Here is a 14,029-nt window from a genome sequence, read left to right on the forward strand (position 1 = left end):
CTGACACTCCCGTGTTGTATTCTCAAACAGCCTTGGAGATAACACTAGTTGGATGGCCATTATTTGGGATTTCGTTCCCTGGGTCCCGTGGTTCAGAATTTATTCGGTTTAAAAGTGATTTTAAGAGTAAGAGTAATCTTGCAAATCTGTTTAAGGGTAATCTTGCAAAGTCCTCTCAGTTCTCTGGAGTCCTACCTGCTGTTGGCATAGGCCCTTGGCTCTGCTTCCGGAAGTGCACTCCTTCTAGCTTTGGCTGGTTTCTGCACTCCGGCCAGGCTGTGTCCAATGGCGTCCGTGAATAGTTACCCGTTAGCCCATTTGGCTCCCAGCTGAAATCCCTCTCCCGTTGTCTTTCTCTTGCCTAGAGATTGTTCCCTGTGGACCAAAACTCTGGGATTCAAAAGAGACGTGGATGGGAACTGGACCCTAATTTCTCCAGGTGTTTCATATATGATGGTTTCATTACGATTTGATAGATTTCTCAAAACGCTCTCTTATTGAACTATGGGAAAATCCAAAACACATAATCATGTTCAAATGTATCAAATGGGCCCATTCCCTTCTATTTGAAAATTGATAGTCCACATAGGTTTAAAAACAACAACAACAACAACCAGTCTGAACTCAAAAGCTAGCTGTGGGACTCAGGGCAAAGTCCTCAAGCTTGCCAGACCTCTGTTGCCCACGTGGTAAGTGGAGGCAACACCACTTTCTCCCTTTTAATGAGGTGCTGTTGGGCTAAAAAACACTTTCATACTGTTTAAAAAGGTGAGCCCATTCTAAATGTTATTTGTTAAAGCACGCCATTCCATTTTTTTCCCTCTGGGATTGCTCACAACCTGCATGCTAAACTTTGAAAGTAGTTGTCTATTTTACTACCTGTGCGTTATTGAGACAAATGCTTCATCTAAAAACATATATGTGCCATTTTTGAATGAATTAAAACCATTTTATTCAGAATGAAGTGGCCAATTCCAACATGCTTTCCTAGTTTCTATTTTTTTTTCCTCCTAAAATTACCTGCAGGGCATGACCTTATTCAGGTTCAAACATAGAAAAAGAGCAACGGCGAACAAATCAATCTCCCTGATCGCTGTCACTTCCCATCACACGCTCTTGGTGCCTGCTCCTAACTGTTACCGAAATACCTCTGTTGAAAAATGAAAAGTGTAGTCTTTAAAACAGCTACAAGGTAGGCCCCCCAAAACTTGGGCCTGACAAAAGATTTCCTGATTGAAAAAATATATAATTTCCTTTATTCTCCAAGCTTTAGAAATACAACTTTCAAAGGCAGAACAATTCAAAAACATCTTTACAAACCCAAATTCCCCATGAACGCGGGGGGTTCAGTGGGGGTCCTTTGGCTTGATCTTCCCAAGAGCCATGAGGAAGCTAGTTTGGTTTTTTCATTCCCATTTTATAGATGAGAATACTGAGGTTTGTACCAACTCACTCAAGGTCACATGGCTAAGTGGAGGGAACTCGGGACTAGAACCCAAAGATCTACCTTCAGTTCTAATCTTCCTTTTATCATAGCCCCAAAGAGAAATGTCTTATAAACCTTCTCTATAGGCCACTACCTGGAATTGTTCAGATTCAGCTGGATTTCTAGGCATAAGTTGAGTTATTTTACATTATACAGAGACCAGCCTATTATGGCTTAATCTTTTTAAGGTCTGCATCAGATCCTGGGCTAACTCTGTCTGACTGCTTCTACGAAGGCTTAGTTTGGGCCACTCTTTATAGAAGCTTAAGACACTGAATTACGTATTTTAGCGGTACAGGAAAAGGTTTGTTCCGGAGGTTCTGTTCCTTTTAACAACTAAGGATTAGAGTGTGGTAATTTATGCTTTGGTACTTAGAAAGTTTATTTTCTGTCCCGGGTTACTCCCTCTTACTGCTGGCCACTGGAGCGCTTAGGGGAGCCGTGTGGGTATTTTGACGTTTCAAGGTTGGCCGTGTCACCGCATAGACACAAGGCTGACTGTAGCCAGCACATTATTCCCTGCAGAGTCAGGGCAGGTGTTTTCTGGTCATAACAAGCTAAAGACCTTCGAGGGCTTGGTTGTGTTTATTCCCTGACCTCAGAATCTTCACCGGGCATCATGAAGGTTCGTAGGAACACATGTTTTTGTTAAATCCCTGCTCACCCAAACCTTGGCGCGAGGCTATTAATCAGGGTGGATCATTTCCACGAGGGCACGGCCGCCTTTCCTTGCCGCCGGAGGACGGTCTGAAATAACCACTGCTTTTCTTTTCTCTGTGGACGGTCCGCGTGGGAAAAGGATGTGCCGACATTAGAATGTAATTATTCCTCCCCTGGGCTGCCTAAAATGTGGTCGGCCAGCCTTCTTTAGATGCCCGGCGTGTATCCCGCAGGCTGCGGTATTTTATTTCTGAATGGACCAGCCTTTGTTTTTGTTGCATTATGCAATTCATTTTCATCACACATTCGAGTATGTTTCCTATTTTCCAGCTTATTGTCCTCATTCACAACACATTGTCTCCGTTCCCGCTCCCAAATTCTCTCTCTACTTTCTCCTTCCCTCTCTCTCATTTGAAATAGGAGGGATCTTACAGGATCGGGCACCAGGGCAGCCGTATCCTTTGAACCACTGGGCCTGGGCTGGCAAACCCCCTCGCAGTTGAGAATCGCTTTAAAAGAGTCAGCTCTGGGCTGGGGGCGTGGAGGGGGGGGCGCTTTCCAATTAGTGTTTCTCATCAACCTGACCACCCTAAGCCATTAAGCCACTGTAATAGTTTTGCTAATTTGATTTCCTGCACATAAACAACCTTTGCTGGGCTTTGAAGTTCTCAGGAAAGGTATGAGGGGTTTCAAATTGCAATAATTCAACTCCAAGCATAAGGCTAATTCATCTTTTTTTTTTTTTTTAATAAATCAGTAAAACAGAAGTTAATTAAAGTGTAAACAATGGGCAGCATTGTGGCTGAGAGTCACAGAAAAGGAACCTTTGAAATTCTTTGTGTAATGGATATTACCTGATTACACTCAGAGCAGGGGGTGGGGGCGGGGGAGGGTGGAAAAGATCACATTACCCAGCTCTGAAACCAATTTGACAATAAATTTCATATTAAAAAGAGACAGAGAGAGAGAGTGCGAGAGAGACAGAAAACCAACAACAACAGATGCTTTTATTTATTTATATATTTATTTTTACTTACTGAGCTGGCTGGCGGCTTCCTAAACCCAAGCTTGCCCAGGGGGGCCCTGCCGCCCCAGCCCTGGGGAGGGCAGGCCCCGCGGGGAGCCCTCACCGAGCTGGGCGCTGCACAGAGGGCAGTTTCCGGGCATTGCTGGTAGACAGGATGTCACCGCAGAGTGATGAACACCAGGCCAGGTTGTGCAAAGGCCACAGACTGGGACTCCCCGGGGCACGGATGCCATTGGGTTTTGGGTCTCTGCGGGGGGCAGGGATGAGCAGCGCCCCCCTCCCCGCTCAACCCGCAGGCTTGGCGGAGAGAGGTGCCAGGGAAGGAAGATGTGGCTAAAAATAGCCCCAGCCGCAGAGTGTTTTCAGGACCGGTCTTCTTGCGTTTGATCTTGAGAGAACAGAAAGACGAGCCGCGCCCGGAGGTGAGGCAACAATTGCAGCACTCTTGGCAACCGGACTCATTTTCTTGGCCGGTCAAGGGGTGGAAGGAGATGCCACGCTTTATTGAAGAAGTCGAATCCCACGGAAGAGTAAAGTGATGTTGCGTGGCGTCACCTGTCACACTACGCTTAGAAAGTCAACGCACTCCTCGGTGGTGCCCCCTGACTGTGCACAGAGCTGCGTGCCCGCGCACGTGTGCGTCTGGGTCTGCACACACGCGTAAACGCGTGTGTACGCGGACTTGTGCGCGGGCACGCGTGGCTCTGTCGCGGGGAGCCCTAAGTGGGGAGCGGAGAAGAAACTAGAGCCGAGGTCGGCAGAGGGGTAGGTGGTCCCCCATGTGGAGTGCGTTAAGAGGTTCCCAGCAGTCTCTCTCGCAGAACAATCCACTCCAGAGGGTCCCCCCAAAAATCTGCATTTCGCGTTCGCTGACCGAATTCCTGTCATTTACGGTTTACTTTTACAGATGATAAGAGTCTCTTTCAACAGGCAGGCATTCCTCTTAAATGTCGACAAGCCATTGATATCTTAGGATCAATTAGTCTAATGGAGAGATTTCTGTATAATAGCAAGCTAAAATGTCAGCTTAGTGGAGAAAATAAGGGAGGCTAGTTTTTAAAACATCCAGGTGGGGGTTGGGATAAGGATAAGGTCTCTGGGGAAAAGAAGCGGGGTGGGGGGAGCTGCAATCAGGGGTGTGAGAGTGAAATAGGGGGATCCTGAGGAAATACGTTGCTTCTGTACTGGGCAGCCCAGGATATGGACAAGGAGGCCCAGGTATGATGCCCAGACTGGCGGCTGGCACAGGAGGGCGATACCTGCCCGGCGGGTGGGAAAGGGGCCTCGAGTGGGGCCTTCAACCGCTCAGAACCACGGTCGAGTGGCCTGGAACTGACGGGATTCTCTACAGAGTCGCTGAAGTGACCAGGGCCCCCCTCCAGCAGTGTGTCCCCTGTGTCCAGGAAGGACCCCAGCAGAACCAGGGCACCCCAGGCCTCGAGGACCACTTGGCGATTCTCCTGACAGAAGTAACTTGTTCAAACGCTGGACTCCGGCGTTCTCCCGCGGTAAGATTTGTGGACTTCTGCACTTGTGCTTTTTAAAGTGTTTTCTTTATTTTTGAGAGACCGAGCGTGAGCTGGGGAGGGGCAGAGAGAGGCGGTGGACAGACGATCCGAAGGGGGCTCCACGCTGACAGCAGCAGCCTCTACGCGGGGCTCGAACCCATGAACCGCAAGATCGTGACCTGAGCCCCAGTCGGTCGCTCAACCAACTGGGTCACCCAGGCGCCCCTAAACGTGGTTTTTTAAAACTACAGTTGACCTTTGAACAACACAGGTGTGATGTGTGTGGGTCCTCTTACACACAGATTGTTTTCGATGAATACAGCACAGCGCTGTAAATGCGTTTTCTCTTCCTTCTGATTTTCTTAATAACATGTTCTTTCCTCTGGCTTACTTTATGAAAGGAATGGAGTATGGAATACATATAACATACAAAATATGTGTTAATCGGCTGTTTATGTTATTGGCAAGGCTCCCGGTCGGCAACGGACTATTAGTAGTTAAATTTTGAAGGCGTCAAAAGTTGCATGTGGATTTTCAACTGCATGGGGGGTCAGCACCCCTAACCCCCATGTTGTTCACCACATGAACAACCCGTTTTGAACTTTAACGACTTATCTACCTAAAAGCTTACCCATAAAAGCAAGTGTTTTTGAAAGATTTATCGTTAGCGACGAAATTTACTGCAGCTGACAGAAGGTGAAACCACATTTACCAAAGTCCCCTTACGTCTCGAGTATGCAACAAATCGTATTTCGATTAATCTAATCATCACCATAACTCTGTCAGGTCAAGACCATCAGTCCCATTATATAGATGAGGAACATCACCATAACTCTGTCAGGACAAGACCATCAGTCCCATTATATAGATGAGGAACATCACCATAACTCTGTCAGGTCAAGACCATCAGTCCCATTATATAGATGACTTTCAGAGCTCCTCAGCGTTAAAGCCAGGATGCCAGTATATTCTTGCCTGCCTCCCAGGCTGGTGTTCGTACGTGCTATGTTGCCTGGCTGAGAATTAATGTCTAAAACATGCAGACATTGCAAATCTAAACGTTGATCACACTGAAGAAAAGCATTGACCTTTCTAGACAATATATGTAAGAACATTCTTTTCACTCCCTTTTTCTCAATGTACAAACAGAGCTAAGATTAACGTTGAGCCATATGGAATTAAAGGAAAGTAAGAATCGCATCTGTCCGGCTAATTTTTGCCGGTTGCAGAAATGGTAATCTGCAATTCAGGAAGCTAAACAGAATGTGCCTGGTGTCGCTTATTCCTCTCGGTTGCTAACTAATCCTCCAGACCCCTGGCTCCCGTCGGGAGCAGTTGTGTGTATACCTACAGAGGTAGAAAAATCTCCAGGATATGCCTGCAAATGAGCCCAGTCTGGTCCCTGCCCTTACAGAATTTACATTCTAGGAGGAGGGACCAGGCCCTGAACAAGTAACTTAAAAAAACCCGTGATAAGACACCTTGGTGCCCAGGAAAATGGACGCGTCTCTGTGTGTGTGTGTGTGTGTGCATGTGTGTATGTGTGTGTGTGAGACAGAGGGTCATTAGAGTGTCGCCATAGAGGATGCATTCTGAAGTGAGCGTACCTGTTTGAATATCTGAGCTCTGCCAATTCCTTATTATGGGATCTTGGAAAAGTTCCTTCATGTCTTTGTGCCTCAGTTTCTTCTGCTATAAAATGGGGCTAAAGATACTCATGAATTCATAGAGTTGTTTCATGAATTAAATGAATTAATATGTATAGTTCTTGTAACGGTGCTTGGCACGCAGTGAAGGCTGCATGCATGTTAGCTAAGGGGGGTCTCAGGGTGAGAAGCAGATGGCCACGTGACAGGTGGAGGGAAGGGATATCGCAGGGAATCAGAAGAGTGTGCACAAAGTGTCCAGTGAAGAAGAGACCCACTTGAGAAGGCTTTTTCCACGTAAGAGGATTTTCCTTTACATTTATAGAAAGCTTACCCGTAATATTAAAACAGAGCTAAAATTTTTAAAAACGAGTTTTCATATCAAAATAAATGTCATATGGGTCGTTTTCAGCCATTAACTACGTCCTTAAAATCGTCTGTTGCGCGATGATACCAGTCAGATTTGGAGAGCTTCTTGTTCCCCAAACTAAATGGCCCCAGGATTTTGGCTTTATGAGCTGATTATCTTAAGTTTGTCCTTTTCTCTCTCTGCTCACATGGTCACGCTCTTAGCTGTCTTTCTGTTTTTGGCATCCCTTGATATACCTGACTGCAGCAGCCTAGAGCCCTTCTAATATCCTGATTTTTAATCTGCTGAGAGCTGAGCAAACATGTAACTGCATTTGTATTTGGACGGGAGGCAACATCAGGAGGCTCTGAGGGTGAGGCTAACGGACTACAACACGCCTCCTTGGATCCTCTGCACCTAAATCTCTAAGAAACACTGTTGGCTGGGGGCGCCCGGTGGCTCAGTCGGCTAAGCCAACGACTCTTGGTTCCGGCCCAGGTCATGACCTCACGGTTTCATGGGTTCAAGCCCCGCATCGGGCTCCGCATTAGCAGAGCAGAGCCTGCTTGGGATCCTCTCTCTCGCTCCCTCTTCTACCCCTCCCCCACTCACGCTGTCTCCGTCTCTCTCAAAATAATCAAATAAACTTAAAAAAAAAAAAAAAAAAGGAATGCTCTTCACGTACTTATGGCCCGTCTCTTGGGTTTTGATGTATCTGCAATAATGACTGTCACATAATTAATTGGAACAGTATTGTTCCAGTGCTTTGTGGCACGTAAAGGACTCCAGCGGGATTGGTTAACGCCTCTAACTAAATAAGGAGAGTCTTGATTTAGGAAAGTTTGCGTCTGCCTTTTGAGAATCCTAGAATCTTAGGGCCAAATGTAGCCGGGAGGAATCTAATTCCATGCCCTTCACCCACATACGACAGGCCCAAGGTTAAAAGAGGGGCAGGCAACATATTTAAGGTCACACAGCATCCTCGTGCCAAGGTGACCATGACCTTCCTTTTCCGGGCTTTTCTGCCTCACCAGAACTGCTAACTCAGCAAGTTCCCATAAGCCTTGGATCCAAAAACCCTTTGCCTCCTCGTCCCCGGGAGAACGAGTCTGGGCGCTCATTAGCGGGGGCCTCCCGAGTGCCATGGCTGCCCCCGCGGCCTCTGGGCTGCCTCCTCCATCCAAGCTTCCCAGTGTCTGAAGCAGGAGATAAAACAAAAGAAGGAAAAACAGTCTGTGGGTTTGGAATTTAAATAAACAGGGAGGTTAACCAACAGGCTGGTTTCAATAGATTGGAGGCAAAAGGGATTCCTACAGCTGGAGGCAATTAAATAAAACTAAAAAAGGATTCTCACACTCAAACTACCAGACAAGCTCCAGAGACCAAAGGAGGCTTTTGTTGACGTGAACAAACCCTCACTTTGGCCCGAGACTAACAGAAGCAGCCTTTGTGGGCATACCTTTTGGGGTGAGAGCTGGCCTCCATTTTCGTGGTTGCTTCTCTAGTTACTATCATGGTGAGAGTCCGCAGAGAAGGTAACCCACTAAGTAGGATCAAATGATGTCACATGCCAGCAATACAGGGCTGGGACGTGCCGGAAGATCAGCTGGTCAAGGTTAAACAACTGGCTTTCCCCCTCAGATGCAAAGAAGTGAAAAGGCCCCGATGTGTAGTATTTACCCAGTTTCCATGGTGGAAATACTCCACCACGGCTGGTTTGAAGCTATGAACATGAAGTTACTAGTCTGCTGATTGTCCGGTCGGGAAGGAGAACTAATGATCAACTCTTGGGCCAGGTACTGGCTTCACCATGGACCATCTGAGAACGCCAGGAAAATTCTCACATGTCCTTGCAGAGAGGCCAAAATAGGTCATCGACCTGCACACATAGTGTAACTTGAACTCCATCTGTCTGTCTATCTATCTATCTGTCTGTCTATCTATCATCTTCCTACTCACCTACCTACCTCATCGCGCCTGGTTGTAAAATTCAGTGTGGAACCAGATGATCAATAAGACACTTTACGATTCTATTTTTTGGTGATTGTATTCACGATATGTTATCGTACAGGAACATTTCATTCCTGGCTCAACCCAGGGAGTTTGCTGTATTCTTAATGGTGTCTAGGCTCTCCTGTATTTGTCTTCAGAGCCTTCAACACCTCTTAACTCCTAAGTATTGACTTGTTATTGTGTGTTTTCCTTAGAAGCTGAGCTCCTGAGGGCAGGATGTGTGTTTGGCTCACTGCTGTACCCCAGCATGTGCAAAAACGCCTGGCTCTCGGCAGGTGCGTGCTAAATGACCTAAGCCAAACTCCTCCTTACGACGTCATCCAAACTCTTCCTTATACGTTGACAGAAGCTTTAAGGAATGATTTTCCTGAAGTCACACAGCAATCTGTGGCAGAACTTCATGTAAAAGCTTGCAGTTCAGGTCCCTTCCCTAAATCCTTCTTTGGCTCATCTTACAGAGTCTAAGGTCTAAAAAGGACACATGTATTTCCAGATTGCAAATTACAACCCGCAGGGATTAGTGGAATAAACAAAGCTGTGGTCTACTTGTTCTGCTCTGCCTACTCTCATACCTTCACATCACACTCTTCCCCCTTTGAATCCTATCCTCTTCAGGAAAGGTGGGTGACGTTGGCTTGCTTTACGGGATCAGGTTAACTTATGGTCTGTATATATCTCCATGGAAGTGGAACCCTGGGGGCATTTATATCATTTTATTTTATTAAAAAAATTTTTTTAAGTTTATTTATTTATTTTGAGAGGCCCAGAGAGTGAGCGGGGGAGGGGCAGAGAAAGAGGGAGGGAGGGGGAATCCCCGCACTGTCACTGCAGAGCCCAGTGCGAGGCTCCAACCCATGAACCGTGAGATCGTGACCGGAGCCAAAATCAAGAGTCGGATGCTCAACTGACTGAGCCCCCCCAGGCGCCCCCATTTGTATTATTTCTATTCCAAGGACCATTGTCTGTAGGTCTCATCATTATCAGAAGACCTGCTTTTTGGTCCAGCCCCGTGTTGATATCAGCAAATATTGGTATCAGGTACTATTTTAAGTGCTGGAGCTTTCGAGATGAGTAACCCAAGGCCCCTGATCTTTAGGAGCGCACGTTCTTCTGGGGGGACTGATCAAGGGTTCATAACGACATGCTGTGGGCAAGTGTAATGACAGAGGAAAGTTCCAAGACATGGGAACCCACAGGCGGGCGACTCCACGCAGAGAGTGACCGGAGGCCCTTTAAAAAGACTAATGTGGGTCATCATGAACCAACTGCTTAGGAGTTTTCTCGTCTCCAGAATGAGTCACGTTCCCGAAAATGAAGGTCTCTACGAAAGCAAAAGCGCGAGGCTCTGTAGGGATGCTTTGTCATCGTATCCCTCTTCCGGATAGCGTAGTCAGACTGTGGACCATATCCCCCTGAACATCGGGTCCACTCGGTGATTTGTAGGCACGTCCTATGACTGCTTCAAGAGACAGTGGCTCTGATTTAACTCCCGCAATGACTCCTTGGTTGTGTCCTCAATGGAAAATGGCAATGACTCATTAAAGCATCTTAGCTTAATTAAAAAATACAATAAAATACTGGATGGAGATTCCACTGACTGAATCAGCAAAACCCTTCGGTCGCAAAGAAATTTACTTTATGTGTGGAGTCGTTGTAAAGTTACTGGTTTTACAACTTATTGAGGGTCTGCAGGCCCGGGGCTTTAAAGGGGTGAGGGTTGGCAACCTGGCTGGGGGTCAAGTGTGGATTTTTAATCAGATGGCAGAGTCGAGCATTAAACGTCTCGAGAAATTGTCACTGAATAGCTTACTTCCTGGCTTACTTTAGGCTCTCTGAACTACGACCCACCCGAATCCACACACGCAAACAGAGTCAGCGAAACTCAAAGCGTTTTTGTGCCTCGGGCGTCATAGGTCATCTCAGGTAATGGTGTGGTAGGAAAATGGTTTTTGTCTCAGCCCATTGGTAATGGGGGGAGGTTCGCCTGTCGCGGACTGAAAGAGAACGGACACATCAACATTCACTTATCTGACTTGATGAATGTTATCACGTGGAAAAGGTAAATCAAGAGTGGCTGACATCAAACATACCAATCTCCTTTTGAACACACAATGCCCTCATTTATATAAATCTTGGGCGCTGGACGGCGGCCCCCCGTTGGAACCCTCGGGCGGCCAGCCGGGCTGAGAGGCCTTCCGTGTTAGGGTGCCGACCTGGAGAGACGTTTAAGTACGAGGAGACCGGGGAGCCTACAATTCCAGTAGTTTCCTAATTAATGTGTTAATTGAGAAGTAGAGCGGACGTGGGGTATTTAAAGTTTTGAGTTCCTGCCTTCCCTCCCCCTCCACAGCTCCCCGGCCTCCTTTCAAAGGAAGGTCTTAAGTGGCCTACTGGTGACCCCAGGCGAGGGAGGCTGGGCAGAAAGGATAGATTGTGATCTGCTTAATTAGGCAGCTCTGTCTTATTCTTACACCTTCAGCTCTAACATTGTTTTCCCCTGAGGCTATGTTTCTGTGTGAAGTTGTTCAACAGTTTTTAAAGGGAGGATTTGAAAGCTGCTGCAGGAATTTCTAACTTTCCGAAGGCTGGTCCCCCCCACCACCCCATGCCTCCCAACACTCCTTCATTTACACCTTCCATTTCCTTCCTTGCCCACATTGTCTCCCAGGTGGGCCCTCTGTCGTGTCCAAGTGAGTGCCCTCAGCGGGGACAAAGGGGCCCGGAGAGGCCTAGCTGAGAGAAGCAACCAGGTGAGGCCGGCTAGGGCCTGCCTGACCTCCCCACGGACACCATGCCCCCAGCCCGGGCTCCTCAGGGCGGCCCCTGTTCCCAGCCCGGGCTCCTCAGGGCGGCCCCTGTTCCTGGTCAGACGGCCTTGAGCAGTAGGTTGCTCTGTTTTTCATTTGCTGTTCTTCCTCATTCTTCGGCTCTTAACATAGTCTGGACACCTTTCTCTGCTTTTTTCTAGAAGGCACATTCTCTGCACCGGGAGTCGGCTTCATGGCAAGATCTCCAATTTAGGCATTTGAATGTGTATAAAAAAAAAAAAAATTGGGTTGGCAAATGATTTAGCCTTAATCTACTAGAGTTTTAATGAGCACTGATCTCGGATCGTGATAGCTGAGGTAGGCCCGGTTGCTTTTATCTTTGAATACGAGAAACTTGATACGTTTCAGAAAGCAAAATGGTGATTTCGGGTTTTCTCTGTTTCTGAGACAAGAGCTCAAGAAAAAATGAGGGGGGGGGGGGCGCGAGTACAGGCTCTTCTGGTTTGATACATCTGTGATTTCAATTTCCTTATACTTCTGTGGCCCTCCATTATCTGCCCCTGCCTGGGGGCCAAAGCTTTGAAATATTTTCAAACAATCAAAGAAAGACTTAATGCCTTCAGGTTAGAGGAAATCTGGAAGGCTACCTTGTGGGCCTTCCTGCCAGCTCAGAGCCCAAGCCATGCCACCCCCCCCCCCCATCTGTAGTTCATTCTATTCCCAGCAGAAGTAGGAGCCCCCAGCGAGGGAGTGAGTGGATGCGGCCAGCACAACATGTGCTGTGCCTTATTGAGGACCCTCAGGGTGGCTCACCCTCTCAGTGCCTTCTCAAAGGATTTCAAGGCTTCGGAACAGATTCTCCAAAATGCAGGGCTGGGGACCATGTTCCAGGGATTCCGATCAATAGGTGTGTATGGTGAGGAGCTAGGATCTCTTCTTATAGAGCAATTCTAAGTTCAGAGGTCACACTGTGAAACTGAAAAAAGATGGTTTCCTCATAAACGTTTGAACACTTAAAATGAGAATTCACTGATAATTTTATTATGCTGTATTTAGAGCCCTGCCATTTGAAAAATAAACACAGGGGTTAGTGAATATATATCTGCAAGCATCTATCTATATGTCTATCACCTTCGTACCTACCTACCTACCTACCTAGATAATACACCATCCTCTTTTGTAAATAGCTGTTGAGTCAAATAATGGTGATGTTGTTAAAAAGTCAGCCTCAGATCCTCAAAATTCTCTCTCTTGGTACCAACAAATGCGTGGGGCAGATCTTTAAGTTCAGACACTGCTACGACTTTTCTGGATTTCACTGTCAGGTAGTAACATTTTGTTAAGACCTATCTGAGGAGGAAGGCCAATGACCCATACGGGGATGACACATGGGGACAATATATGTGGGGGACAATTCCCCGCCTCACTGGCTGTTTTGGGTACTCTGTCCATTGTAGGACACACACGACGCCTGCCTGCCTTACCTTCATCCTCTTGGTCCCCCTCTGCCATGCCCTCAAAGACTTTCTTGTGTTTACATGTGGAGGACCCTTTTTCTTTCGGGTACCTAGGCTCTCCTTCTTCCATCCGACAGTTCTTATCCATCCCGTAAACTCCAGTCCCCTCTGCTTCCCCTTCTCCTGTGGGGCAGTCCTCTTCCCAGAGCTGCTGTCTTATGACAGTCCAGACCTCACAGACCTAGGTGATAGTGCTTCCCACCGTCACTGTCCCTGGGTCCTGCACAATATATTATGCCTCTTGACCCCTTAATACATCCGTGTTCCTTTTCTTTCTAAGAACGAGGGCAAGGATATTACCAAATTTAGGACATTTAAGATTGATATAATATTGTTAACCTAATCTGCGGCTCATATTGTAATGTCATCAGTTGTCCTGATAGTGTCTTTTAATAATATTTTTTTCCTAATATACCACCTAGCTCAAAGTCATGCACTAAATTTAGTTTTTTGGTACATAACATATAACTGTTAAGAATGGCTCTTCTTGGTGATATTTGCCAACAAATAATAGTGGACATTTTTGCTAATGTAAAAAATTGGGTTAATATATAAAATTTAGTTGGTTTTATATTTTCCTCCCACCAACCTCTGTGGACTCTTTGACACTGGATACAACGTATCTGGGCTCCATACTGTGGAGCTACCTGTTTGAGTTGCACTGTTAACAGCCAGATTTTATACTGAACTGGGCCAACTATTGGCAAGCCTTTGTGTTTAAAGTCTTTCTTCCAGAATACTGGGGCATGCTCTGGAATGTTGCCTCTGTGTTTTCTAGCTTAATGCTCTTTGGGTTTAATCATTGTTCCTTCAAGAAGGATGAAGAAATCGCCTGCTATGGAGGGAGCTCTCACCTTGCCTGAGAGCATTATTTAAGAAATGGGGCTTGGCTCTCCCTCACAAAACACCTGACTCAGGCAACGGTATCAGTTTCTCACCCGAGCAGTACATCTGAACAATTCTTTGCCGAAGGTAAATGGTTGCTTAAAATATGCAAAATCAGGAGTGCCTGGGTGGCTCAGTCGGTTAAGCGTCTGACTTCAGCTCAGGTCATG

The 14,029-nt window shown here is 46.7% G+C and overlaps 1 long non-coding RNA gene across 1 annotated transcript in view; it reads left to right on the forward strand.

The window, feature by feature from the left end:
* The first annotated feature begins 3,803 nt into the window (after positions 1-3,803).
* The window catches only part of LOC122230765, a 33,463-nt gene continuing 23,237 nt past the window's right edge, over positions 3,804-14,029 (forward strand). Inside the window, exons 1-2 of the long non-coding RNA XR_006207839.1 lie at positions 3,804-3,938; positions 4,577-4,681. This is a non-coding gene — a long non-coding RNA (uncharacterized LOC122230765). The remainder of the gene's footprint in view (positions 3,939-4,576; positions 4,682-14,029) is intronic.

Source organism: Panthera tigris, chromosome A1 (assembly GCF_018350195.1).
Source record: "Panthera tigris isolate Pti1 chromosome A1, P.tigris_Pti1_mat1.1, whole genome shotgun sequence".
In the NCBI taxonomy this organism is placed as follows: Eukaryota; Metazoa; Chordata; class Mammalia; order Carnivora; family Felidae; genus Panthera; species Panthera tigris.